This window comes from Anabrus simplex, chromosome 4 (genome assembly GCF_040414725.1).
Source record: "Anabrus simplex isolate iqAnaSimp1 chromosome 4, ASM4041472v1, whole genome shotgun sequence".
Taxonomy (NCBI): domain Eukaryota; kingdom Metazoa; phylum Arthropoda; class Insecta; order Orthoptera; family Tettigoniidae; genus Anabrus; species Anabrus simplex.
The window spans coordinates 440838923-440866129 of NC_090268.1; positions in this window are offsets into that span (position 1 = coordinate 440838923).

Consider the following 27207-nt stretch of genomic DNA (forward strand, 5'->3'; position numbering starts at 1 on the left):
TATCTCCTGCACTCCAGCGAGACTGGTCTAGCAAAATCCTGTTCCGAAAACATGGTGTTCCGTATCTCGTGCACTCCAGCGAGATTGGTCTAGCAAAATCCTGTTCCGAAAGAACTGTGATCCGTATCGCCTGAAACTCCAGTGAAATTGGTTTAGCAGCATCATGTCCCAAAAGAACAGTGTTCCGTATCGCCTGCACTCCAGTGAGATTGGACTAGCAATATCCTGTTCCAAAGGAACAGTGTTCCGCATCACCTGCACTCTAGTGAGTTTGGTCAGGCAATATACATTTCCAGAAGAACAGTGTTCCGTGTCGCCTGCACTCCAGCGAGATTGGTCTAGCAACATCCTGTTCCAAAGGAACAGTGTTCCGCATCACCTGCACTCTAGTAAGTTTGGTCAGGCAATATACATTTCCAGAAGAACAGTGTTCCGTATCGCCTGCACTCTAGTGAGTTTGGACTAGCAATACCCTGTTCCAAAGGAACAGTGTTCCGTATCGCCTGCACTCTAGTGAGTTTGGTCAGGCAACATACATTTCCAGAAGAACAGTGTTCCGTGTCGCCTGCACTCCAGCGAGATTGGTCTAGCAACATCCTGTTCCAAGAGAACAGTGTTCCGTGTCGCCTGCACTCCAGTGAGATTGGTCTAGCAATATCCTGTTCCAAAGGAACAGTGTTCCGCAGCACCTGCACTCTAGTGGGTTTGGTCAGGCAACATACATTTCCAGAAGAACAGTGTTCCGTGTCGCCTGCACTCCAGCGAGATTGGTCTAGCAATATCCTGTTCCAAGAGAACAGTGTTCCGTACCGCCTGCACTCCAGTGAGATTGGTCTAGCAATAGCCTGTTCCAAAATGACAGTATTCCGTACCGCCTGCACTGCAGCGAGATTGGTCTAGCAACATCCTGTTCCAAAATAATAGTGTTCCGGTTTGCCTGACTTCAGCGAGATTGGTCTAGCAACATCCTGCTCCAAAATGACAGTATTCCGTATCGTCTGCACTGCAGCGAGATTGGTCTAGCAACATCCTGTTCCAAAATAACAGTGCTTCGTATCGCCTGCACTCCAGCGAGGTTGGTCTAGCAACATCCTGTTCCAAAAGAACAGTGTTCCGGTTTGTCTGACTTCAGCGAGATTGGTCTAGCAACATCGTGTTCCAAAATAACAGTGCTCCGTATCGCCTGCACTCCAGCGAGGTTGGTCTAGCAACATCCTGTTCCAAAATAATAGTGTTCCGGTTTGCCTGACTTCAGCGAGATTGGTCTAGCAACATCCTGCTCCAAAATGACAGTATTCCGTATCGCCTGCACTCCAGCGAGATTGGTCTCGTTACATCCTGTTCCAAAATAACAGTGTTCCGTGTCGCCTGCACTCCAGCGAGATTGGTCTCGTTACATCCTGTTCCAAAATAACAGTGTTCCGTGTCGCCTGCACTCCAGCGAGATTGGTCTCGTTACATCCTGTTCCAAAATAACAGTGTTCCGTGTCGCCTGCACTCCAGCGAGATTGGTCTAGCAACATCCTGCTCCAAAATGACAGTATTCCGTATCGCCTGCACTTCAGCGAGATTGGTCTAGCAACATCCTGCTCCAAAATGACAGTATTCCGTATCGCCTGCACTCCAGCGAGATTGGTCTCGTTACATCCTGTTCCAAAATAACAGTGTTCCGTGTCGCCTGCACTCCAGCGAGATTGGTCTCGTTACATCCTGTTCCAAAAGAACAGTGTTCCGTACCGCCTGCACTCCAGCGAGATTGGTCTAGTAACATCCTGTTCCAAAATAACAGTGTTCCGTACCGCCTGCACTCCAGCGAGATTGGTCTCGTTACATCCTGTTCCAAAATAACAGTGTTCCGTGTCGCCTGCACTCCAGCGAGATTGGTCTAGCAACGTCCTGTTCCAAAATAACAGTGTTCCGTACCGCCTGCACTCCAGCGAGATTGGTCTCGTTACATCCTGTTCCAAAAGAACAGGGTTCCGTATCGCCTGCACTCCAGCGAGGTTGGTCTAGCAACATCCTGTTCCAAAAGAACAGTGTTCCGGTTTGTCTGACTTCAGCGAGATTGGTCTAGCAACATCCTGTTCCAAAAGAACAGGGTTCCGTATCGCCTGCACTCCAGTGAGATTGGTCTAGCAACATCGTGTTCCAAAAGGACAGTGTTCCGCATCACCTGCACTCTAGTGAGATTGGTCAAGCAATATCCTGTTCCAAAATAACAGTGTTCGTTATCACCTTTACTATTCCATTACTATGATCACCCCAAGTCTCTTCGGCATGAAAGAATGTATGTCCTTAAAAAGGAAGGCTTTTCAGTCTGCTTTAGAGATGGGCGACGACGTTTTTTTTTCTGAAACTGTTCCGGTTGTTCCTGTTCCGAAAAATACTATGTTTCGAATAACAGTTCCAAATTAACATTCAAAGGTCTAGGCAGTGGGGATTTAGAAAATACCTACAAACCTCATAAATGCTAATTCGAAAATTGTTTCCTCACCGCTAGTTTCATGTTTTAGCAATAACGTCTCTAGAAAACCCTAAGACATGGTTTTATCACAACAAATTGGGTATTAATGAATCTTAAAGGAAACCTTAATTAAATTAAATTAATTGTCAGGTTCGTTATGTGGATAAATATTTTATTTATCAGGTATTTTATACATCATCATGTGTTTACCCTCCAGGTTCGGCTTCTCCCTCGGACTCAGCGAGGGATCCCACCTCCTCAAGGGCAGTGTCCTGGAGTTTCAGACACTTGGTCGGGGATACAACTGGGGAGAATGACCAGTACCTCGCCCAGGTGGCCTCACCTGCTATGCTGAACAGGGGCCATGTGGAGGGATGGGATGACTGGAAGGGATAGGCAAGGAAGAGGGGAGGAAGCGGCCGTGGCCTTAAGTTAGGTACCATCCCGGCATTCGCCTGGAAGAGAAGTGGGAAACCACAGAAAACCACTTCCAGGATGGCTGAGGTGGGAATCGAAACCACCTCTACTCAGTTGACCTCCCGAGGCTGAGTACACCCCGTTTCAGCCCTCATACCACTTTTCAAATGTCGTGGCAGAGCCGGGAATCGAACCCGGGCCTCCGGGGGTGGCAGCTAATCACGCTAACCACTACACCACAGAGGCGGACAGGTATTTTATACACTGTATTTAATCTTTTATTAGTTTCGACAGAGAGAAGAACCTAACAATTATATATTAACTTAACCAATCTGGCAAAAGCATTTTTTTATACAAATGGCTTAACATCGCATCGACACAGAGACGTCTTATGGTGACGATGGCATGTGAAAGGCATAGGAGTGGGAAGGAAGCAGCCGTGACTTATTAAAGTACAGCCCCAGCATTTGCCTGGTGTGAAAATGTGAAAACACGGAAAACTATCTTGAGGGCTGCGGACAGTCGGGCTCGAACCCACTATCTCCCGGATATAAGCTCACAGCTGCGCGCCCGTAACCGCACGGCCAACTCGCCAGGTACTCTGGCATAAGAAAGAAGGTATGAAGAAATTTAACGTGTAGGCCTAGTTCAATAACATTTGGTGTATTTACATTGTCGTGTTTTATATACCGGTATTTAGATTATTTATTGCAAACTCTACTAATGAATAAATTGCAGTGGGGAGCACAAAACCAAAGTCGTAAATTGCGGTAAAAGACTGCTTTGACGATGCACTCAGCGAGAATTTATTCGAACAAAGATTAAAAATCAGTGTCAAGCATACTTACCGCGGATTCGCTGTCAGTGAGAATGCTGACTAAGGTGCGCTCCTCTTACAGTTTCATATTTCGTGGGTTCCCTTCATATATCCTTGATACTCACCTGCTGTTCATTGCACCCAATTGCTAGTTTCAAAGAATCGCGAAACCAGTGTAGAGAACTCGCAGTCAGATTCGCGAAGAATCGGAACAATTAGCCAACCAGCTGAATATGCGCTGTTCTCGAACACCTAGGCAAATTAAGACCGTCGGATTCGCCCTTGGACCAATCCAGCTGAGAGCAGGCGATGCAGAACACCGTTATTTCGGTACAGGATATTGCTAGACCAACCTCACTGGAGTGCAGGTGATACGGAACACAGGTCTTTTGGAACAGAATATTGCTTGACCAATCTCAGTGGAGTGCAGGCGGTACGGAACACAGACCTTCTGGAACAGTATTCTGTTTCACCAACCCCACTGGAGTGCAGGCAGTACGGAACGCAGTTATTTGGGAACTGGATGTTGCTGGACCAAACTCACTGGAGTGCAGGTGATACGGAACACTGTTCTTTTGGAACAGAATATTGCTAGACCATTCTCACTGGAGTGCAGGCGGTACGGAACGCAGTTCTTTCGGAACAGGATATTTGTCGACCAATCTCGCTGGGGTGCAGGCGAATCGGAGCACTGTTTTTTGGAACCGGATGTTGCTAGACCAATCTCGCTGGAGTCAGGCGAACCGGAACACTGTTCTTTTGGAACAGGATGTTACTAGACCAATCTCGCTGCAGTGCAGGCGATACGGAATACTGTCATTTTGGAACAGGATGTTGCTAGACCAATCTCGCTGGAGTGCAGGCGATACGGAATATTGTTCTTTTGGAACAGAATGCTGCTAGACCACCCTCACTGAAGTGCATGTGATACGGAACACTGTTCTTTTGGAACAGGATGTTGCTAGAGAAATCTCGCTGGAGTGCCTTCAATAACGACGATCAGGACAGAATGCATATCCAACAAGTCTACGATTGGTGAGAAGGTCCTGCGTCCTGCAAACGCATCATAGTAATGAAAGCGAATTTGACGAAGTTTTACCTGGGGTGGAATTATGGGAAGAAGGGAAGTAATGACTACCACAACGAAAGGACTGATCTCATTTCGAAGAACGGCTTGTTAAGGAATGTGCGTTATTTCTCAGACAGCAATAGGGAGTGTAGCGTTCAGCCACAACCAACACAGCATCTCTGTTAACTGAGCGGCAAGCATTCCTATTCTCGATCAAATAAAATTCTATGTAAAATTAACGTACCGATCCAAGTTTTCGGTATTTATTTTGTATAACATCCAATTGGAGCGCTTATAAAGGAACTTAGTATAACTTCATACAAGTTCTCGGTGAATTGACTACAATGTTTCGACTAGTACAGACAGAAGTCTAAGACTTCAAAGACTTGCTAAGAAAACTTAGGGCTAAATTGCATTAAAATTTGGTTGCAATAGCATGGCAGTGCTTTATTTTCGTAAATTTTTCACGATGGTACGTCCATAGTTGTTTGAAAAATATGTTATTTTTCCGATCCCGTAAATATATGTGCAGCATACGAAAATGTCTACAGTTCTATCCCTTCAGGCAAGCAGCACAATGTTGAAAACATCCTAGGGGTATGGCGAATGTTCGGTAAATAAAATATAATAAAGTATGAGAATATATTCTTTATTTTTTCCTTAAAATTAGAATCCTTTCTTAATAATCGTTATAGTGTCTATTAGACTAGCAGTTTGCTTTTTCTACCACTACGAGCGCAAATGTGAGTCAACGCATTGTTTCACTTAAGCCCTTATAACAGCATTCGGCGTGGACAATTTAGAAAATATTCCCTGAGGGTACTGAACCGAGGAGAGCATTTTATGGAAAATTATGTACAGTAAATAAGTTAATTTGGCTAAACTTTGAATGAAAAAGGAAACGAGTTTTAAAAATACACGGATTGACGGTGTTTTCCCGGAACTGCATGTAGGCGAGTTTCGACATTTGTTTCTTACTTGACAGAGTTGGCTAAGACTCACAAGTTGAAACCTTTCTGGGCCATTTCGGCCTTCAATGTTCGGCACAATTGAGGAAATTGCGTTATTTTACATTTTTCGTTTGCTAGGAAATGTTTTCAATATTAAAGTATTCTGAGTCATTTCTAAACGTAGAAAACAAGGAAATACATTTGGTATATTTTAATTTCATATCAGCGCCCTCGTTCAATATTTATAGAGGTGTAAACTGTAGTTTACATAATTTTGAAGCCATAGTAGTCCCGCATAGTAGAAATATATTGGGGTTTACCCCTTTAATTTTTCTTACGACAGACAGTGGCATATTAGTGGCATATTGATTGTGGATCAGCGGTAGAGTGTCGGCCTCCGGATCCCAAGATAGCGGGTTCAAACCCGGAAGAGGTAGTAGGATTTTTGAAGGGCGGGAAAAAGTCCATTCCACACTCCATGTCGTACGATATCGGCATGTTAAAGATCTCTGGTGACACATTTGGTGTTTACCCGAAAAAATTCATTGAAAGGTCGTCTGGCTTTTAGTGCAGGGATATCCCAGGACGGGTTCGGCTCTTCAGGTGCAGGTCTTTCTATTTGACACACGTAGGCGACCTGCGCGTCGCGATGAGGATGAAATGATGATGAAGACAACACATACACCCAGCCCCCGAGCCATTGGAATTAACCAATTGAGGTTAAAATCCCCGACACGGCCGGGAATCGAACCCGGAACCCTCAGAACCGAATGCCAGTACGCTGACCGTTTAGCCAACGAGTCGGACACAAAATTAATTAAATCTCAGCCATAGACGCCGAAGAGAGTTTCGGTTTACTCGGTCTGCCATCTAGTGGGGGCCTAGAGTAAAACGGAACGTCGAAATTGACAAGCATACAGCCAGATGGCGTCAAATTGAAATGTCTGCAAACGGTAGCTGAGGCCATACGATTATTATTATTAGTGGCATATTGATTGTATTCCCTGCTCTCTACCGTCAGAAAGTGGGAGCTCGTGGTCGTGACGGTGTTTTTAAGTGACAAAGGAACGTAATTATGGACACCTCACATCAGATAGCCGCTAACTTCACTCCAATGCATGCATCAAATAACCCGGCTATCAATTATGGCAAGTCATTTACATCTGACTGCACTCTCTGCTACATGCCTCACGTTACCTAGGGCTATTTTAATTAACTTTGACATGTAGACTTCAAACGTGTCATTACATATCTTCTACGTGTCGACATCGTATGACAAGGAGTGCAAAATGAACATTTCTACCTATTAAAAAATCTGCTTATCGCTGCTAAGTGGTGGTGGTGGTGGTGGTAGTGATTACTATTTCAAGAGGATGTGCAACTGGGCAATCATCTTCATTAACACTAATCAGAAGAAAAAGGACTGAAGTGGTCTGACACTCTGAAAAATAAAGTTATAGGCAAACGAAAGGAGAAAGGCGTGAAAATAAAGACCAGTACCTCACCTAGGCGGCCCCACCTGCTATGCCAAACAGGGGCCTTGATGGGGGATGCTAAGATTGGAAGGGGCAGACAAGGAAGAGGGAAGAAACCGGCCGTGGCCTTAAGTTAGCTACCATTCCGGCATTTGCCTGGAGGAGAAGAGGGAAACCACGCAAAAACACTTCGAGGATGGATGAGGAGGGAATTGAACTCCCCTCTACTCATTTGACCTTCCGAGGCTGAGTGGATCTCGCACCACTTTTCAGAAATGTTGTGGCAGTGCCAGGATCGAAACCGGGCCTCCTGGGATGACAATCACACTAACCACTACAGCGCAGAAGCGGACATATTTTAGAATACCGTGTTTAAACTTTTTTTAACACAAAACTCTGATGTATATTTCTCATTGTGGAAAGTAATTAGGCCTACAGTTTGTTTGATTGGCACAAAATGTAACAAACCATTGAGACAGACGTAAAAATGTTAACTTGTAATCCTGCATAGTGAACACTTTTTTTCAACGCTTGATGATTTTGATATGTTCTGGAATTGGGGTGCTTCCCTATTTAATAATAATAATAATAATAATAATAATAATAATAATAATAATAATAATAATAATAATAAGTTTAAAAGAACCACAGGGAAACAATGGACGGAAGAATGCAAGAAAGAGCATAGCAAGCTCATGAAGAGATTTTGGGAGGAGAAGAAGGAAAACCATCATCAAGCCAACAAGTTCGAATGTACTCTGCAAACGGGCATAACGAAGGAACCGGGCGAGTTGGCCGTGCGGTTAGGGTAGCGCAGCTGTGAGCTTGCATCCGGGAGATAGTGGGTTCGAACCCGACTGTCGGCAGCCCTAAAGATGGTTTTCGTGGTTTTCCATTTTCACACCAGGCAAATGCTGGGGCTGTACCTTAATTAAGGCCATGGCCGTTTTCTTCCCACTCCTAGGCCTTTCCTGTCCCATCGTCACCATAAGACCTATCTGTGCAGGTGCGACGTAAAGCAAATACCGAAAAAAAGCATAACGAATAAATAAATAAATAAATAAATAAATAAATAAATAAATAAATAAATAAATAATAATCACTGGAAATACTTCAGTTGTGTATGAATTTGTATATAATGATGCTGGATTTAAAATATTAAACTAGTAGTACTTCTTGTACCGTAATATTTTATTTCCTTGGAACTGCTTGTTGTACTCCTGTTTTAGTAGTAGTTGTTGTTATTATTGGGTAATTATATTATAAATTTACTTTATTATCACATAAGTTGTACGCTTTGTGAAGTTAAGAAATTCTAAACATAAATAGGGCCTAATAATGAACGGCAATCGAAGTGCCCCGATTTTTCATGCTTGTAATCTGGTCACCCTAGGCTACGTAAACTTATGTGCTCACATCCAGGGATGGGTCACCTCCTATCAGGCACACCCCAAATGGATGTGAGCTGCATGTACCATTTCAACCACGTACCAGCCTTCCTGCCGTCTTTAAATCTCTTGCAGTACCGGGAACTGAACTCAGGCTTCTGATGATAGCTGCTTATAACGCTAACCGGTACACTAAGGACGCCGAACCTCAGTGGGTAGGGAATGGGAAGAAAACGTGGAAGCGGCTTTAACAGAGTAATTACGGCAAAAATTGTAGCCTATAGTAAGCAATAATTCTCTGAAAGATAGAATTTGATTTCAACGTGCAAATTTGTTCAACGCTTTCCAGTGTTCAGTCATCACAAAATTATTTGTACGCTATTTGTATTTGCTTTTGGTTAAATATTAATGTATTTCTCTATTTTCATCATCAGGGGGAGCGGGAGAGAGATAACCACATGGACCTAATCATTTAACAAAGTGAATATTTTTTACGTATCATACCCACACTACGTGTCCCGTGACAGTACCCCAGGTGTAATACGCATTACCTGGTCCTGTATTTTGAAAGAATGAGATATTGTGCCGTATTTATGGATCACAGAACGTAAATAAATAATTTCCTGGATTAAAACTATATCCAGCACGCCTCTGTGGTGTAGTGGTTAGTGTGATTAGCCGTCACCCCTGAGGCCCGGGTTCGATTCCCGGTTCTGCCACGAAATTTGAAAAGTGATACGAAGACTGGAACGAGATCCACTAAGCCTTGGATGGTCAACTGCGTAGGAGGGGTTTGATCCCCTCCTCAGTTATCCTTGAAGTGGTTTTCCGTGGTTTTCCACTTCTGCTGGTACTTAACTTAAGGCCACGGCCGCTTCCTTCCCTCTTCCTTGTATATCCCTTTCAGTCTTCCCATCTCCCCACAAGGCCCCTGTTCAGCATTGCAGGTGAGGCCACCTGGGCGAGGTATTTGTCCTCCTTCCCAGCTGCATCTTCGTGACCCATCGTCTCACGCTCCAGGACACTGACCTTGAGGCGGTAGAGGTGGGATCCCTAGCTAAGTTCGCGGGAAAAGGCAACCCTGTACGGTAAACGGATTAAGAAGGAAAGAAAGAAAATCTGTACCCCGTACCGAGGGTCACCACTTATATCGCAAACATCTACGCGGGGAATGACAGTCGTTAGTTTGTTTCTCGCGGATAACCTTTCCTTCGACGTGATCGGGTGGTGCACAAGGCTGCCAACCTGTCTACTTAACTGTTCTCATGACAGAGGTTGGCCTGGGCGATTTCGGTGCATTTTATGTAGGCTAGTCAAGAATAGGTGAATTTACAAAGCCATTCCTATGGATTAGTTACGTGCGGCTAATGGCAAGATGTCATATTGTTCTAGGTAGGTAACGCATCCAGGTCGAGAGTGCATTGCTGCAGTACATTGGATGTTGCAAGTCCCAGCCAAACCAGTTCATTGTTCATTCATCTAATTGCTTTTATTCTGCGGAGGGGTTGGTAACGGAATGTAATTTTCATCATTCTTGGGAATGACGTCACAACGCATGTTACGTTAGCCAATAGCAATGCTAGTAGCTACTTAATCAATGGAGAATGCCGTGCGCTACTCTTCATTCGGTTATGTACTTGCTGGTGGGTTCCTGGACACCGCAATGAACACATATTTTCTCTGACAGGAATTACATATAAGATTTTCATCGTTTATACTTTCTTTTAATGTTATATTGTAAAGTTTGCGTGGCACAGGTTAAATTTTTACCTTTCTTGGTAGTATCTCGAAATGTTCATGCTGCCATTTAGCCCTTTCGGAATTTCAAGTCTTCAATTGCTCCAGGGTCGAATGTTAAAATTTTGCACGATGTGAAAGCTTGTGAGCAATAACCCGGTGTATGAGCGACGTTGACGAGATAGTGTGGACGATGAACAAGGTCAGATGAAATAGCCAAAGCGAAAACAAATGCCCTTGAGACAGAGGAGGTGCAAAGCCCACTGATCAGAAGCTCAACCCTGATCGTTCCGAGACGCGGAGTGTAATATCAGAAGGTCGATCTAACGATCACCTAGAGATGGCTGCTCCATAAAGCTGCAGATTGCTTTTACACTCCAGGACACCTGTTTTACGAGAGCGCTGCTATCACAGGTGGCGAATGGAAGACATACGCTTTACGACCTGCGGCGCAAGGTGTAAGATATTGCGGCTCCATTCATTTCCTTGATATTAACAATTTAAAAGTCTGCTAAACCTTCCAAACCATCTCTCGGCTTATGACATATCAAATAGTTATTACTGTAGGTTTAACAACTCCGCGTTCATGACATTTGGATACTTCTGTTCGTGTGAGGAAAATAACGTGTAGTAAGACATTAAAATCGTACTTATCCTTCACCCGGGGATGGTAATGATGCCAATGGAGGTGATGATTATTGTTTTAAGAGGAAGTAAAACGGATAACATTATTTCCAAATTTACACAGGGGAGAGGAAAGACGCTCAGCGTGTAAAATTTCAATTGTAAATTATTTGTCGAGCTTTTATTATGTTCAGATAGGATGAGAGCATTGTTATACAAAGTATTTCTGTTAAAACTTAAGCAGTTTAACAAATACCTAAGAAAAAATGATTGATTTGGTACTTTTTTGCGTGTCCACAACCGAACTGACCTCTTCAGCGCGGTACAGCCCAGGATGCAATGATCGTCTGCCTTTGTCTGTTAGGTCATCAGCCCAGAGGCTGGTTGGATCCTCAAATAGCACCACCAAAGGTTATGCAGTTATAGGGAAACTGCAAAAACCAATGGCAGACCCCAAATGAGGCGTACTAGGCAAGATGAGGAGTGAGGTATTTTGCCATTGCTTTCCTCACTGGACCAGAAGGTGCTACTGCAGCACGACTGACACTATGATCAACATCTTTCATAACATTCAGACACTATTTGTGATCCGATTGTCATTACTCAACACCACCCATACCCCAGCAGCTTCCATATGGTCACAGCCATGTGGATGAGACTGGGACTTCGGAGGAAGCTACACTTTGCTCTGGCCTGTGCCATGAGCCAGATACAAAAGTACTGCAATGATCGTAGGAGTCTGAAATTTTGCAGAAATGCTAACTAAGAAAGGCGCTCGAGAATTATTTCAGACAAATGATTAGTTTCAAGTCTTTCCACCAGGTGAAAATATGACGTTTTAAACAGTCAGAACGTGCAAAATTCCTAACTCTGACGTTACGACCTAAACCCCTGTGACTTCTGGTTGTCATACCCGGTCTCTAACTGATATAAAAACGACGTGCCGCTCTCATTTGGTGCGGGCAACTTTGGAACATGCCTTGTTACGGATGCAGCATGTTGCTCAATTGGGAGGCTATATCAACCTTTTTTTGTAACTATAAATCCTAATAGACGTACCAGAACGGATGTTATCATGTGTTTGATCTTTCCTGCCTTATTATTATTATTATTATTATTATTATTATTATTATTATTATTATTATTATTATTATTATTATTATTATTATTTTTTTGCTATTTGCTTTACGTCGCACCGACACAGATATGTCTTACGGCGACGATGGGATAGGAAAGGCCTAGGAATTGTAAGGAAGCGGCCGTGGCTTCAATTAAGTTACAGCTCCAGTATTTGCCTTGTATCAAAATGGGAAACCACGGAAAACCATCTTCAGGGCTATCGACAGTGGGGCTGGAACCCACTATCTCCCGATTACTGGATACTGGCCGCACTTAAGCGACTGCAGCTATCGAGCTCGGTCCTGCCTTATTTCTACGACCCCACCATTGCTTAGAGCGCCATATTTTCGCCTGCTAGTAAGACTTAGAACTAATAAATTTTCAATCAATCAATCAATCAATCAATCAATCAATCAATCAATCAATCAATCAATCAATCAATCAATCAATCAATCAATCAATCAATCAATCAATCAATCAATCAATCAATCAATCAATCAATCAATCAATCAATCAATCAATCAATCAATCAATCAATACTGATCTGCATTTAGGGCAGTCGCCCAGGTGGCAGATTCCCTATCTGTTGCTTTCCTAGACCTTTCCTAAATGATTTCAAAGAAATTGGAAATTTATTGAACGTCTCCCTTGGTAAGTTATTCCAATCTCTAACTCCCCTTCCTATAAATGAATATTTGCCCCAGTTTGTCCTCTTGAATTCCAACTTTATCTTCATATTGTGATATTTCCTACTTTTATAAACGCCATTCAATCTTATTCGTCTACTAATGTCATTCCACGCCAACTCTCCGCTGACAGCTCGGAACATACCACTTAGTCGAGCAGCTCTTCTTCTTTCTCTCAATTATTCCCAACCCAAACAGTGCAACATTTTTGTAACGCTACTCTTTTGTCAGAAATCACCCAGAACAAATCGAGCTGATTTTCTTTGGATTTTTCCAGTTCTTGAATCAGGTAATACTGGTGAAGGTCCCATACACTGGAACCATACTCTAGTTGGGGTCTTAGCAGAGACTTATATGCCCTCTCCTTTACATCCTTACTACAACCCCTAAACATCCTCATAACCATGTGCAGAGATCTGTACCCTTTATTTACAATCCCATTTATGTGATTACCCCAATGAAGATCTTTCCTTATATTGACAGCTAGATACTTACAATGATCCCCACAAGGAACTTTCACCCCATCAACGCAGTAATTAAAACTGAGAGGACATTTCCTATTCGTGAAACTCACAACCTGACATTTAACCCCGTTTATCATCATACCATATCCTGCTGTCCATCTCACAATATTTTCGAGGTCACGCTGCAATTGCTCACAATCTTGTAACTTATTTATCACTCTATAGAGAATAACATCATCCGCAAAAAAGCCTTACCACCGATTCCACTCCTTTACTCATATCATTTATATATTCGTATATAAGATAACATAAAGGTCCGATAATACTGCCTTGAGGAATTCCCCTCTTATATATTACAGGGTCAGATAAAGCTTCACCTACCCTAATTCTCTGAGATCTATTTTCTAGAAAGATAGCAACCCATTCAGTCACTCTTTTGTCTAGTCCAATTGCACTCATTTTTGCCAGTAGTCTCCCATGATCCACCCTATCATATGCTTTAGACAGGTCAATCGCGATACAGTCCATTTGACCTCCAGAATCCAAGATATCTGCTACATCTTGCTGGAATCCTACAAGTTGAGCTTCCGTGGAATAACCTTTTCTAAAACCGAATTGCCTTCTATCGAACCAGTTATTAATTTCGCAAACATGTCTGATATAATCAGAAAGAATGCCTTCCCAAAGCTTACATACAATGCATGGCAAACTTACTGGCCTGTAATTTTCAGCTTTATGTCTATCACCCTTTCCTTTATACACAGGGGCTACTATAGCAACTCTCCATTCATCTGGTATTGCTCCTCTGACCAAACAATAATCAAATAAGTACTTCATATATGGTACTATATCCCAACCCATTGTCTTTAGTATATCCCCAGAAATCTGATCAATTCCAGCCGCTTTTCTAGTTTCCAACTTTTGTATCTCACCGTAAAATCATTGTTGTCGTTAATGTTAATACTCCTTTAGCATTCGTCTCCTCTATCTGGACGTTATCCTTGTAACCAACAACCTTTACATACTGCTGACTGAATACTTCTGCCTTTTGAGGATCCTCACATACACACTCCCTTTGTTCATTAATTATTCCTGGAATGTCCATCTTTGAACCAGTTTCTGTCTTAAAATACCTATACATACCCTTCCATTATTCACTAAAATTCGTATGACTGCCAATTATGCTTGCCATCATGTTATCCTTAGCTGCCTTCTTTGCTAGATTCAATTTTCTAGTAAGTTCCTTCAATTTCTCCTTACTTCCACAGCCATTTCTAACTCTATTTCTTCCCAGTCTGCACCTCCTTCTTAGTCTCTTTATTTCTCTATTATAATAAGGTGGGTCTTTACCATTCCTTACCACCCTTAATGGTACAAACCTGTTTTCGCATTCCTCAACAATTTCTTTAAACCCACCCCAGAGTCTGTTTACATTTTTATTTACCGTTTTCCACCGATCATAATTGCTTTTTAGAAACTGCCTCATGCCTGCTTTATCAGCCATATGGTACTGCCTAACAGTCCTAATTTTAAGACCTTCCTTTCTATCACATTTATTTTTAACTACCACAAAAACAGCTTCATGATCACTAATACCATCTATTACTTCAGTTTCCCTATAGAGCTCATCTCGTTTTATCAGCACGACATCCAGGATATATTTCCCTCTGGTTGGTTCCATCACTTTCTGAATCAGCTGTCCTTCCCATATTAACTTATTTGCCATTTGTTGGTCATGCTTCCTGTCGTTCGCATTTCCTTCCCAATTGACATCTGGTAAATTCAGATCTCCCGCTACAATCACATTTCTTTCCATGTCGTTTCCCACATAGCTGACTATCCTATCAAATAATTCCGAATCAGCGTCAGTGCTACCCTTTCCCGATCTGTACACTCCAAATATATCAAGTTGCACCAAACTCGCGAGCGAATTGCTTAGTTAGCACATTTACGAAATTTCCATCTCCTGCGATCATTGCAGCCCATGCTGTGAGCCTCTGTGTGCATCGTGAGTTTAATTGTGGACACTCAGTATAATGATCAAAATGAAGTTATCCACAGTGAAGGAATATTAACAGAAATCATCGAACAACAATGTAAATTAAACAAAGTGTTCTGTTTCAGCTGCTCACGCACCCCAGAAACGGCTTCTCAGTCCGCAGTAGCGGCGTTTGGGAATAAGAAGTTGGGAGGGGAGGTGAGGGAAAAAATGTACAGGCAACAAAACCTACCCGGGTTTGAGGGATGTAGCGGGCGGGGATTCTATACACCAACACTGAAAACAACAAATAAAAAGTGGTAAAGTTTCTCAATGCTCTGTGAGAGAATTTCCACAGAGATATAGAGGTTGATAGTTTACCAACTTAAACGCGGCAACAACAGTTATTTTTGAGATTGTGATTCACTAAGCTACAATATAATAAAACTTTCACCAATGGAACAATATTACACATGTATTACCAATAAACAGAAAGAAGTACGGAGTGATTATACAAATACAAATCATTTAGTATTTGACTACACACTGAGAAAGTAGCAGACACTAAAGAGACTATCGCGGTAAGGGGGTGAATCATACCTACCCTTCCTCACAGGCCATGCAAAGGCTCCACTACTTGCTGTGGTACTATACAAATGGCTTAGCCGCGACGAACGACATTTTGTGAGTATTTTCGCCAATAGTTTTGTAATAATTAAAGAAAATAAAGGAAAGAATCAGCTGATAACACAACAGGGCTTAATGCAAATTGCCTTTTTTTAAAAATAATTCTTATACTTCCTAGTTTCAGCTTGATAAAATGGAAAAAAAGATGATATGTTTTCTCCAAAAATGTGGGGGGAGGGACTGCCACTTTCACTAATCGCGGCTTCTGTCTCATTGACTTCATGTTACGTTATCGTTTGGCCAATTCATCCTATAATAATAATAATAATAATAATAATAATAATAATAATATTAATAATAATAATAATAATAATAATAATAATTGTACCGGGCGGTACACCTCCACGCCGCTAATTTAAAATTTGCGCCAGTTGAAACTCCTCTGCTGGAGGAAGTCTGAACTTTATCTACGCTATTAATTCTCTACTTTCTCAGAAGATGTCACCACGTGGAAAATTTTGAGTTTTTGAACTGTGTCATTTTTGATGTGTTTTTGTTTCGCTTGAAGTAAGAAGTGTGAACTTTCTCTTCTAGAGGACACTACTGAAGATCAACAATAGTGCACCCTAGTGCGAAGTCAAAGAACTATTTTGTTGGAGAAATTTTTATTTCAAATGTTTGTTCTTTGCTAAATATTTTTCAGTCATTGGTTAAGTTGGCAATATTAACCCCTTCTTTCCCCTTGTTTTTAATCTAGCCTATCCCGAATTTCTTAAATTAATTTTCCACCAATTATGTGTTTCTTCTTAGTATTGTGTAGGGGGTTTATTGATGAACCAATAAAATCCTCGTGGGAGGGTGTTCTCATTCCCCTAACGCCTAGAACCTTCCGCGAGAGTATTTAAACTGCTGATTTTAGGGTCTCCGGGCCACTTCTGTTCCATCTTTCAGTGTATTAAGTACATAGCAGGAGGCGGGAAGCGCCTCTTTCCTCGGCAGCGGTCAACAACAAGGTAATGGCCAATTAATAACTTCTTTCTTGGCTAGCTCACCAGTTTAACTCTCGGGGCGGGTTCTAAGCGTTCCACCATGTAACCTTTTCCTAAATGTAACTACTCTTTTCATATATTCTCTTTTAAAGCTACATACTGGGATAGAGAGTGCTAACCCTCTTGAGCTCCCACTCATATTGTTTTGAGGTGAACATATTTTTCTCAACCTATTCTTCGCTAACGTAAAACAAATTGTTCTCTTCTTAAGTCACCTCTTTAGTATGGGATTAGCCCTTGTATTAACGGCCTAGTGCCAAGTAGGTCTTAATCAAAGTGTATTAGGAGTGCAAGTTCGCCTCCTCTCAAATTGTTACCTTAGAGGTCATTTAATTAACCTTCTTTTCATTTTATAGACCTCAGTAGATTGGGTATTTTACCCCTGTGTTTATGTCCGTTGAGGACAACTTGAAGGTGGAGTTTGGTGTGGCCTGGGAGAGGCTTACATTTGAGAGCGAGTGGCTCTTTTGAAAATTGAGTGTTGTACGCCTCGTGGAGGCTTTTCAGTGTAATTTGGAGCAAGGGCTCCTAGGCATGAATGGGGTTTTCTGCCCCTCTGTTGAAACTTGTGTTTGGGGTAAAATTGGGCTGATTGCCCTAGCATTGTGAAGTCAGGGCGCGAAGCCCAAATCCTGTAAATATTGTAACTACCCTTTGGACTTGCTACTTTGTACCTGCCATGCTTGTTATTTCTTTGTTTTAAAAAGAAAATATAACCTTGTTAAATTTTAAATTAATTTTGCTTTCGTAGCTGGAGACCTATTCACACCCGCACCTTCTTTCACCTCTACCTACCACGGAAAACTCCGTAACAAGTGGTAGCAGAGCGTGGTTGAATGGGTCTCAATTTAGCCCCTTTTGACGGCTAAACATTGTTTTGTTCCGAACTCTAACTATTTTCCCAGTTGCTGGAATTTTTTGAGTTTTTCAAAATTGTTCTGTCACCATGCCCGGCCCTCGCGATGTTCTCCATCTTAACTATTTGCGCAAGGAGGAGTTGATCTATGAATTGACTATTAGAAATGTACAATCTGGAGGCACGGTTGCAGTAGACACAAACAAGCTTAGAGAGTCCCTAGATTTGCCCATTTCCATCCCCAATTTGGGAGAGAAAGAAATTGACGACTCTCTTTCCACGATCACGGAGAATATTACTGGGCTAGCTTCTGTAGTTAGTTTTTTTGATGAAAATGATCCTTCTCCTAATCAAATTAAGCGTGTGCAAGCTAGGCTGTTTCATTTTTCAAATAGAGTTAACGATCTGTTGTCTCTAAAGTTGAATGACGTTCAGAAGAAGGAAGCTAGTACGCTGCTTGAAAATATGTCTGAATTATCTAGCAAGGTCACTCAATTGTTAACAGGGGAGGTTCCTCCCAAAAGCGATCTACCCACCACAGTGAAAGTAGGTAGCGAGGAAGAGCCTCATAAGGGAGAAGTCAATAGGATAACCGTTGCTGCTCAAACTATCTCTTCCCCATTGGACAACGAATCTGAACGCCGTGCATCGTTGAGTAACATCCGTTCGGAATTAACTTCCTTGCCATTGAAACCTTTACCTACTATGTCACCCGGGTTTAGCAGCTTGCCTCATCCATTGGCAATGTTGCTCAGAGGTATCTCTAAGTTTTCGGTTAATACCACCAGTGAAGTAATTTCATTTTTAAGATTTCTGGTTGAATTTCAGGATCATGCCCTTGTGTTTTCTCTTTCTCCATGTCAAATTTTGCAAATCATCTATCCTTATGCAATTGGTATTCTTTCTGACAAAATAGTAAGAGCCATAGCCGAACAGTCATCTATTGAAGATTTTCCTGCACACTTGCTTGCAAATTTTATTCCCGCCCGCGCGAGGTCATCTCTGATTCAGAAGTACTATTATCGTGTACAGCGCTTGGATGAGAACTTGGCTGATTTCATACAAGACATTAAGTTTTATACTAGGGTGTTTGCCCTTCATTTTCCTGAAGATCAGATTGTACAGGCTATTGTAGAAGGCATTTCACCATCTTATAGGTCATATTTGTGTTTCGCGGCGTGCCCGCAAACTTTCTCTGAACTTGAAGCGTTGGCCGTCTCAGCGGAAGGAGTTAGGTACGCTGACTCTTTGCGTGTGGCAAAAGAACCTCCTCCTTCGTTTAGTAATACTCGGCCTCCACCTCGCCGACCAGTCACACCCCGTAAATGTTATGCTTGCGGGTCGCCTGACCATCTTCGCAATAAATGTCCATTGGTCAAAACTAGTAGGGCAAATAATGGAGCTGGTTCAGCACAAGGCTGTTTTAAATGTGGGGCTTTCTCACATATCGCCAAGAATTGCCCAAACTCGATTAGCACCCCCTCCTGCTCAACTTCTGGTGCAAATTCTACCTATGCCAATAATAAAAAGTGACTAGTGGCTTCGGCTGAGTCGACTAATCCATCTTCCCGAGACTCAGCCCCGGGTGAACAGGTTGTAAATTCAGGGAACGAGCAATTTTCAAATTTATCTTTTGAAGGTCCCAAAGAGTGTCTTAGGATTGCGGCGGATTCCCCCGCACCGGTTCCTTTTCTTAAGATTGAGTTAAATAACGAGCCTATAACAGCTCTCTTAGATTCCGGCAGTGTTTGTTCGATTATTTCGGCTGAATGGTATTCTAAATTGAAGTCTGTTTGTAAACTCCCTGACTATGTCTCATCTCCTGTTCAATATGTTTCGGCTAATTCATCCCCATTAGAAATTCTAGGTTCCTTATTGGTCAAAATTCGTATTTTTAAATTCACATGGAAAGTTAAATTGTTTGTGGCCAAGCTCTTGTCTTGCACCATTATATTGGGAGCGGACTTTATTTTTCACACTGGTCTTGTGCTCGACCTTCAGCGTAGGTCTTGCACTTACAAATTTGCCTCTAATTGTAACATCCCTTTATTAAAGTGTAATTCTGCATCATGTTCTTCTATTTCGCCTACCCAGGATGAGATGTTGTTAGATCTTAGACATCTACCTGAGGAGCAGGCTGATAGTATTCGTAAGCTGTGTCAGTCGTTTCCAGAGGTGTTTTCTGATACTCTTGGTGTTACTGACCTGATCGAATACAAAATTGAGGTCACGGATTCGATTCCCGTCCGTTTTCCACCGTATAGGCTATCTCCACCTAAAATAAAGGCTCTGAAAGAAATTATCGATCAGATGTTGAAGGATGGTATTATTAGGCCCTCTAAGTCGGCGTATTCTTCGCCTATTTTTTTAGTTCCGAAACCCCAAGGAGGCTTCAGGCCTGTCATTGATTATAGGGCTCTCAATCGGAAGGTGGTGTTGCAATCTGTGCCCCTTCCTGACCTTCATTCTTGTTTTTCATGGTTTCGTAAGGCCAAGTTCTTTACTATCTTGGACTTGAATCAGGCCTATAATCAAATTCCCCTTGCCGAAGAGTCTAAACATCTTACATTGTTTGCCACGGACTGGAACTTATACGAATACAACCGCGTGCCTTTCGGGCTCCCCACGGGAGCAGCTGTACTCACTAGGCTACTAGATAGGGTCTTCTCCGACATCAAATTTGAGTACTTATATCACTACTTGGATGATGTAGTCGTATTTTCAGAGACTTTTGAAGAGCATCTAGATCATCTGCGGGAAGTTCTCGATCGCCTTCGTAAGGCTGGGTTATCTGTTAAGTTGTCCAAGGTCGCCTTTGCTAAGCCCTCTATGTCTTTCCTAGGGCATATTGTGTCATCTGATGGTGTAGGCGTCGATCATTCTAGAACACAGGCCATCCGTGATTTTAAACCTCCCAAGGACATTAAAGGTATCGCCAGGTTCATTGGTATGGTGAATTTCTTCAGGAAGTTTATTCCTAACTTCGCTAATAGAGCGGCGCCCTTAAACCTTCTTCGTAGGAAAGGCATCAAATTCGAGTGGGGACCTTCTCAACAAGCCGCTTTTAAAGACCTTAAATTAGCTCTTTGTAATGCCCCTGTACTTGCTATGCCTGATTTCTCGAAGAAATTCATCGTCCAAACCGACGCGTCGTCGTCAGCAGTAGCGGCAGTCCTTCTTCAAGAGACTGAACTAGGGAGGCGACCCATCGCCTATGCATCTAGGACTTTGTCGGCTCAAGAAGCCAAGTATTCCATCTATGAGCTCGAAGGTTTGGCAGTCTTATTCGCCTTAGAGAAGTTCCGTCTCTATCTGGAACATGTTAAATTCGACCTGGAGACAGATAATCAAGCCTTAAGCTGGGTCTTAGGTAGGCCGCGTCGTACTGGTCGTATAGCCCGCTGGGCCATTCGTATTTCTGCCTTCCAGTTTGATGTTAGACATATCAGAGGTACCGAAAATATTGTCGCTGATGGACTCAGCCGTATGTTTTCAAACGACGTTGAGATCCATGAACCGGTCGACAGTTCATCATCTTCCGAGTCCACACTATCTGATGTTAATACCATCTTAACTGATGCTCCCATGCTCTTTAGGGATATCGAGAAATACCAACGTGAAGATCCGACGCTGGCTCCGATAATGGAAACCCTTTCTTCTGGGGAACATGTTGTCCCTTATGTTCTGAGGAATGGTGTTTTATGTTGCCCATCGAGGCATGACAAGATGATCAAGGTTGTCGTTCCAGCTGTTCTCGTGCCTATGATCGTCAAATATTATCATGAGATCCCATTAGGAGGCCATCTTGGAATCTTTAAAACCCGTGAAAAGATTCGTGAAATGTTCATCTGGAAAGGTATGGACGGTGAAATCCGTGAACTAGTAAAGGCTTGTAAATCCTGTTTGATTAGTAAACCAACCATGTCCACCAAGGTAGGCCTTTTGTCTTCCCATCAAGCGTCACGCCCCATGGAACGCCTGTACATTGATTATGTAGGACCCTTCCCCCAGTCAAAGGGTAATGCTAAAAAGTTCATCTTTGTATGCGTAGATGGTTTTACCAGATTTTCTTGGTTATTTCCGACTAAGCTGGCTACCACTCAGTCTACCATTACTTGCTTAAATTCTATTTTTGCTTCTTTTGGTCCATGCCAATATATTGTATCTGATAATGCTAAGGCTTTTACATCTAATTTATTTCGTAAATTCTGTTTTGACTTATCCATCTCTCATGTAACTACTTCTGCTTATTACCCTCAACCATCTCTGGCTGAACGGGTTAATCGTAATCTCAGGTCCGCACTTATTGCCTATCATCATGAAGATCATTCCAGGTGGGACACGTCCCTGCATTGGTTAGCTTTTGCTTTGAATTCGGCGGTTCATGAATCACATAAATTTACTCCAGCTTCTTTGATGTTCAAATTTGTTCCCAACACGCCGCTCTCTAACCTCTGGTCTCTGAGTGACATTCTACCCGAGACAATAGATCCGGATAATATTAAAGATCTTTGGAAGAAGGCTAAAGCCAATCTTAAGGTATCTCATGAAAAGGTTAGGGAAAGGTATGATCGTGGACGGAGACCCACCACTTTGAAGGTAGGTGACCAGGTGATGGTCAAGAACTTTGTTCCCGCGGGCAAGCTTGCCCCCAGATTCCATGGGCCATGCATTATTCTGGATTTCCTTACGCCGGTTACCTTATTGTTAAGTAATCCAGCCACCGAGAGGATATTTAGAGTTCACCTGTCCCAGGTGAAACCGGTGTAATTTCTGTGTTAACTTGCTTCATATTGTTTTGAAAGGATTATGAAGGTTTTATATATATATATATATTTTTTTGAGTTTCACTTTTAAGGCTTTCTGCCCCTTCTATAATATTTTGTCTTATATGTAAGCTTTTTGTAAAACCTTCCCCGATCCGTTAAACTGCCATTTTGTCCTTACCATGGCCACTACCACGCTCCCGTCTCCTGCTATACACACTGTGGCTTGATTATATTAAATGCCATGGACACCTGCACGCCGAGCCGGAGCTCTCCTCCCGGCCAAGGCTGATGCGCGGCGCACGACCTGCTACTTGCCCGCAGCCTGTATATGTTCACCGCGGGCGCGGCGTGTTTCAACACCTCTGCTCCCCTCATAGTGCGGGCGAGCGGTATCTCAGGGTACTTGAGGGGTCCGAGCGGCCTCCTTTTGGGCGCAAGCTGCAACGGCCGGTCTGGCCATTCAACTTAATCAACATCAACTACATGGACAGTTACGATAAGCAATGACTACACTTGGGAATTCAACAGCAATATTCGGCGGCAATTGCAAAGTTTTTCTTCACCTCTAAGTATTAAAAGTTTATCTTCAGAAATTCAACTTCTACAAATATAAAGACTTTACTTCACCTGCAACAACAACATTTTGAAACTGAATCAAACCAAATTAAGAAAATCTTATAAATGCTTCTGCAATCAATCTTCATATCCACAGCATAACTTGGACCTTGTTTCAAACAGATTTCATGTGTCACCCCTGGAGGTACTTTTAGGGGGGGAGGTCTGTACCGGGCGGTACACCTCCACGCCGCTAATTTAAAATTTGCGCCAGTTGAAACTCCTCTGCTTGAGGAAGTCTGAACTTTATCTACGCTATTAATTCTCTACTTTCTCAGAAGATGTCACCACGTGGAAAATTTTGAGTTTTTGAACTGTGTCATTTTTGATGTGTTTTTGTTTCGCTTGAAGTAAGAAGTGTGAACTTTCTCTTCTAGAGGACACTACTGAAGATCAACAATAGTGCACCCTAGTGCGAAGTCAAAGAACTATTTTGTTGGAGAAATTTTTATTTCAAATGTTTGTTCTTTGCTAAATATTTTTCAGTCATTGGTTAAGTTGGCAATATTAACCCCTTCTTTCCCCTTGTTTTTAATCTAGCCTATCCCGAATTTCTTAAATTAATTTTCCACCAATTATGTGTTTCTTCTTAGTATTGTGTAGGGGGTTTATTGATGAACCAACAAAATCCTCGTGGGAGGGTGTTCTCATTCCCCTAACGCCTAGAACCTTCCGCGAGAGTATTTAAACTGCTGATTTTAGGGTCTCCGGGCCACTTCTGTTCCATCTTTCAGTGTATTAAGTACATAGCAGGAGGCGGGAAGCGCCTCTTTCCTCGGCAGCGGTCAACAACAAGGTAATGGCCAATTAATAACTTCTTTCTTGGCTAGCTCACCAGTTTAACTCTCGGGGCGGGTTCTAAGCGTTCCACCATGTAACCTTTTCCTAAATGTAACTACTCTTTTCATATATTCTCTTTTAAAGCTACATACTGGGATAGAGAGTGCTAACCCTCTTGAGCTCCCACTCATATTGTTTTGAGGTGAACTTATTTTTCTCAACCTATTCTTCGTTAACGTAAAACAAATTGTTCTCTTCTTAAGTCACCTCTTTAGTATGGGATTAGCCCTTGTATTAACGGCCTAGTGCCAAGTAGGTCTTAATCAAAGTGTATTAGGAGTGCAAGTTCGCCTCCTCTCAAATTGTTACCTTAGAGGTCATTTAATTAACCTTCTTTTCATTTTATAGACCTCAGTAGATTGGGTATTTTACCCCTGTGTTTATGTCCGTTGAGGACAACTTGAAAGTGGAGTTTGGTGTGGCCTGGGAGAGGCTTAAATTTGAGAGCGAGTGGCTCTTTTGAAAATTGAGTGTTGTACGCCTCGTGGAGGCTTTTCAGTGTAATTTGGAGCAAGGGCTCCTAGGCATGAATGGGGTTTTCTGCCCCTCTGTTGAAACTTGTGTTTGGGGTAAAATTGGGCTGATTGCCCTAGCATTGTGAAGTCAGGGCGCGAAGCCCAAATCCTGTAAATATTGTAACTACCCTTTGGACTTGCTACTTTGTACCTGCCATGCTTGTTATTTCTTTGTTTTAAAAAGAAAATATAACCTTGTTAAATTTTAAATTAATTTTACTTTAGTAGCTTGAGACCCGTTCACCACCCCGCACCTTCTTTCACGCATAACTACCACAAAAACTCGGTAACAATAATAATAATAATAATAATAATAATAATATTAATAATAATAATAATATTAATAATAATAATAATAGTAATAATAATAATAATAATAATAATAATAATAATAATAATAATAATAATAATAATAATAATAATAATAATAATAAACTCTGAACTTTAAAACTGAATTAATTCAACAGTTTATCACAAGATGTCACTGAGTTAATTTCGAATTGTTTTTGTTTACTAATTATCAAGAAGTGTGGACATTCTTTCACAGATGTCTCTACCAAAAACTATGAGCATGCACTCTGGTGCGAAGTGAAGGAACTTTTCTTGAAGATATTTTGTATTCATAAGTTTGTTCTTTACTAAATGTTGTTCTTTCATTTGTGGGTTGGCTATATTAATTTTTCTTTCCGCCAGTTTTGAAATTAGCCAATCGTATATTTCTGTCATTAATTTTCAGCCAATGGCGTCTTTCTTCCCCTATGTTGATGCGTAACTGTAAGCTACCCAATAAACGACTGTGGGTGTGTCCATTCATGAAAGGTCTGGAATCTTCCCCGAGAGTATAAAAAGTGCTGATTTTCCTGGCTCTCGGCCACTCGTACAACACCTAGCTTAGTGTATGGAAGTGTAGCAGGAGGCGGGAAGCGCCTCTTTCATCCGCCAGCAGCTCTTCTACAGGGTAATAGCCTTTTAACATCTTTATTCCTTGCTAGCTCAGCAGTTTAGCCCTCGGGGAAGGTCCGAAACCTTTTCAATGTGACCTACCTTTCTAAAAATGTAACTTAATGCCGGCTTATGTAAATATTTTCTTATTACTTTAACTGTAAATCGGGGATAGAGAGTGCTTTACCCTCTCGAGCTCCCCTTCAATTTTGATTTGAGGTGACTACGTTTTCATAACCGATTTTCTTCTCTTCATTAATGTGTTAATTTTTTTATACGAGTCACCTCCCTAGTTTGGGAATAGCCCCTGTGTCATCGGCCTAGTGCCCCTTAGGTTTTATAAGGATTCATGTAGGAGCGCAAGCAACGCCTCCACTCATGTTGGTATTTTGGGCCATTTAATTAACCTATTATTTTTCTTTTAAGGCCCCGTAGGCTGGGTACGAGATACGCCAGTTTAATTCTTGCTAGTTGCGCCTCGATGGCAAGTGATTGTAAAGCATTGTATTGCCTTTAATAGGCTTGAAAGATTGAGAGCGGGTCAGCTCTTTATGGTGTTTTGAAAGGTGCCTCTAGGAGGCTTGACATTACTAGATGGGAGCAAGTGCTCCATGTAATGAGGGGTTTTCTGCCCTTTGGTAATTTGTGGTTGTGAGCTGAGGGCTCAGGAATTATAAACTTAGGGCTCGAAGCCCAGAAATTGTAAAGACCCCTTAACTTGTGTTTTCGCTTGTAAAATTATCATTGTACCTGTGTTTTTAATGGTTATTTCACCTAGTGAAGAATTGTTAAATCTTGTTGTCTATTGAAAACATAATATTTATTGAAATTTTAATTCATCTTTCGAACGTGTAGTTTTACCCATTCCAGCCCGCACATTCTTTCACCTCTGCCTTCCACGGATAACTCCGTAACAAGTGGTAGCAGAGCGTGGTTGAATGGGTCTCATTTTAGCCCTTTTTGACGGCTAAACATTGCTTTTGTTTTGAACTCTAACAATTTTCTCCATCGCTGGAATTTTCTTTCTTATTTTCTAAATTTGTCGATCTTTTGTCATCATGTCCGATACTCGCGATGTCCTTCATCCCGGCTATTTCCGCAAGGAGGAATTAATTTATGAATTAACTATTAGAAATGTTCAATACGGAGGCACGGTTGCGGCCGATACCACTAAGCTTAAATATTCTCTTGATTTGCCGATTAGTATCCCCATCTTGGGGGAGAAAGATATTGACGACCCTCTCTCCACGATCACTGATAATGCTACTGAGCTAGCATGTGTAGTTAATTTTTTTGAAGTGGGTGATCCATCACCTAATCAACTTAAACGTGTACAAGCTAAATTGTTCCTTTTTTACAATAGGGTTACTGATCTATTGTCTCTTAAGTTAAATGATATTCAAGGGAAGGAGGCTAGTGCTCTTCTCGAAAACCTTTCTAAATTGTCCAGTAAGTTTAGCCTATTGTTAACTGGGGCAGCGGCCCCCAAAACCGACCAACCCACTCTGGTAAACATAGTTAGCGAGGAGGATTCTCCCACGGGTGAAGGAGGTAGAAAATCCGTGGCAACTCAACAAATATCTGCCCCATTGGAAACCGAGTCAGGTCGTCGTACATCAATCCCTCCATTTGTGTTGAATAATGCACCCTCTGAAACAGCTTCTCCACCCCATAGGCCGTTACCTACTACGTCACCCGGGTTCAGTAGTTTGCCTCACCCATTAGCAATGTTGCTCAGGGGCATTTTTAAGGTTTATGTTAACTCCACGAGTGATGTTATTTCATTCACAAGGTTTTTAGTTGAGT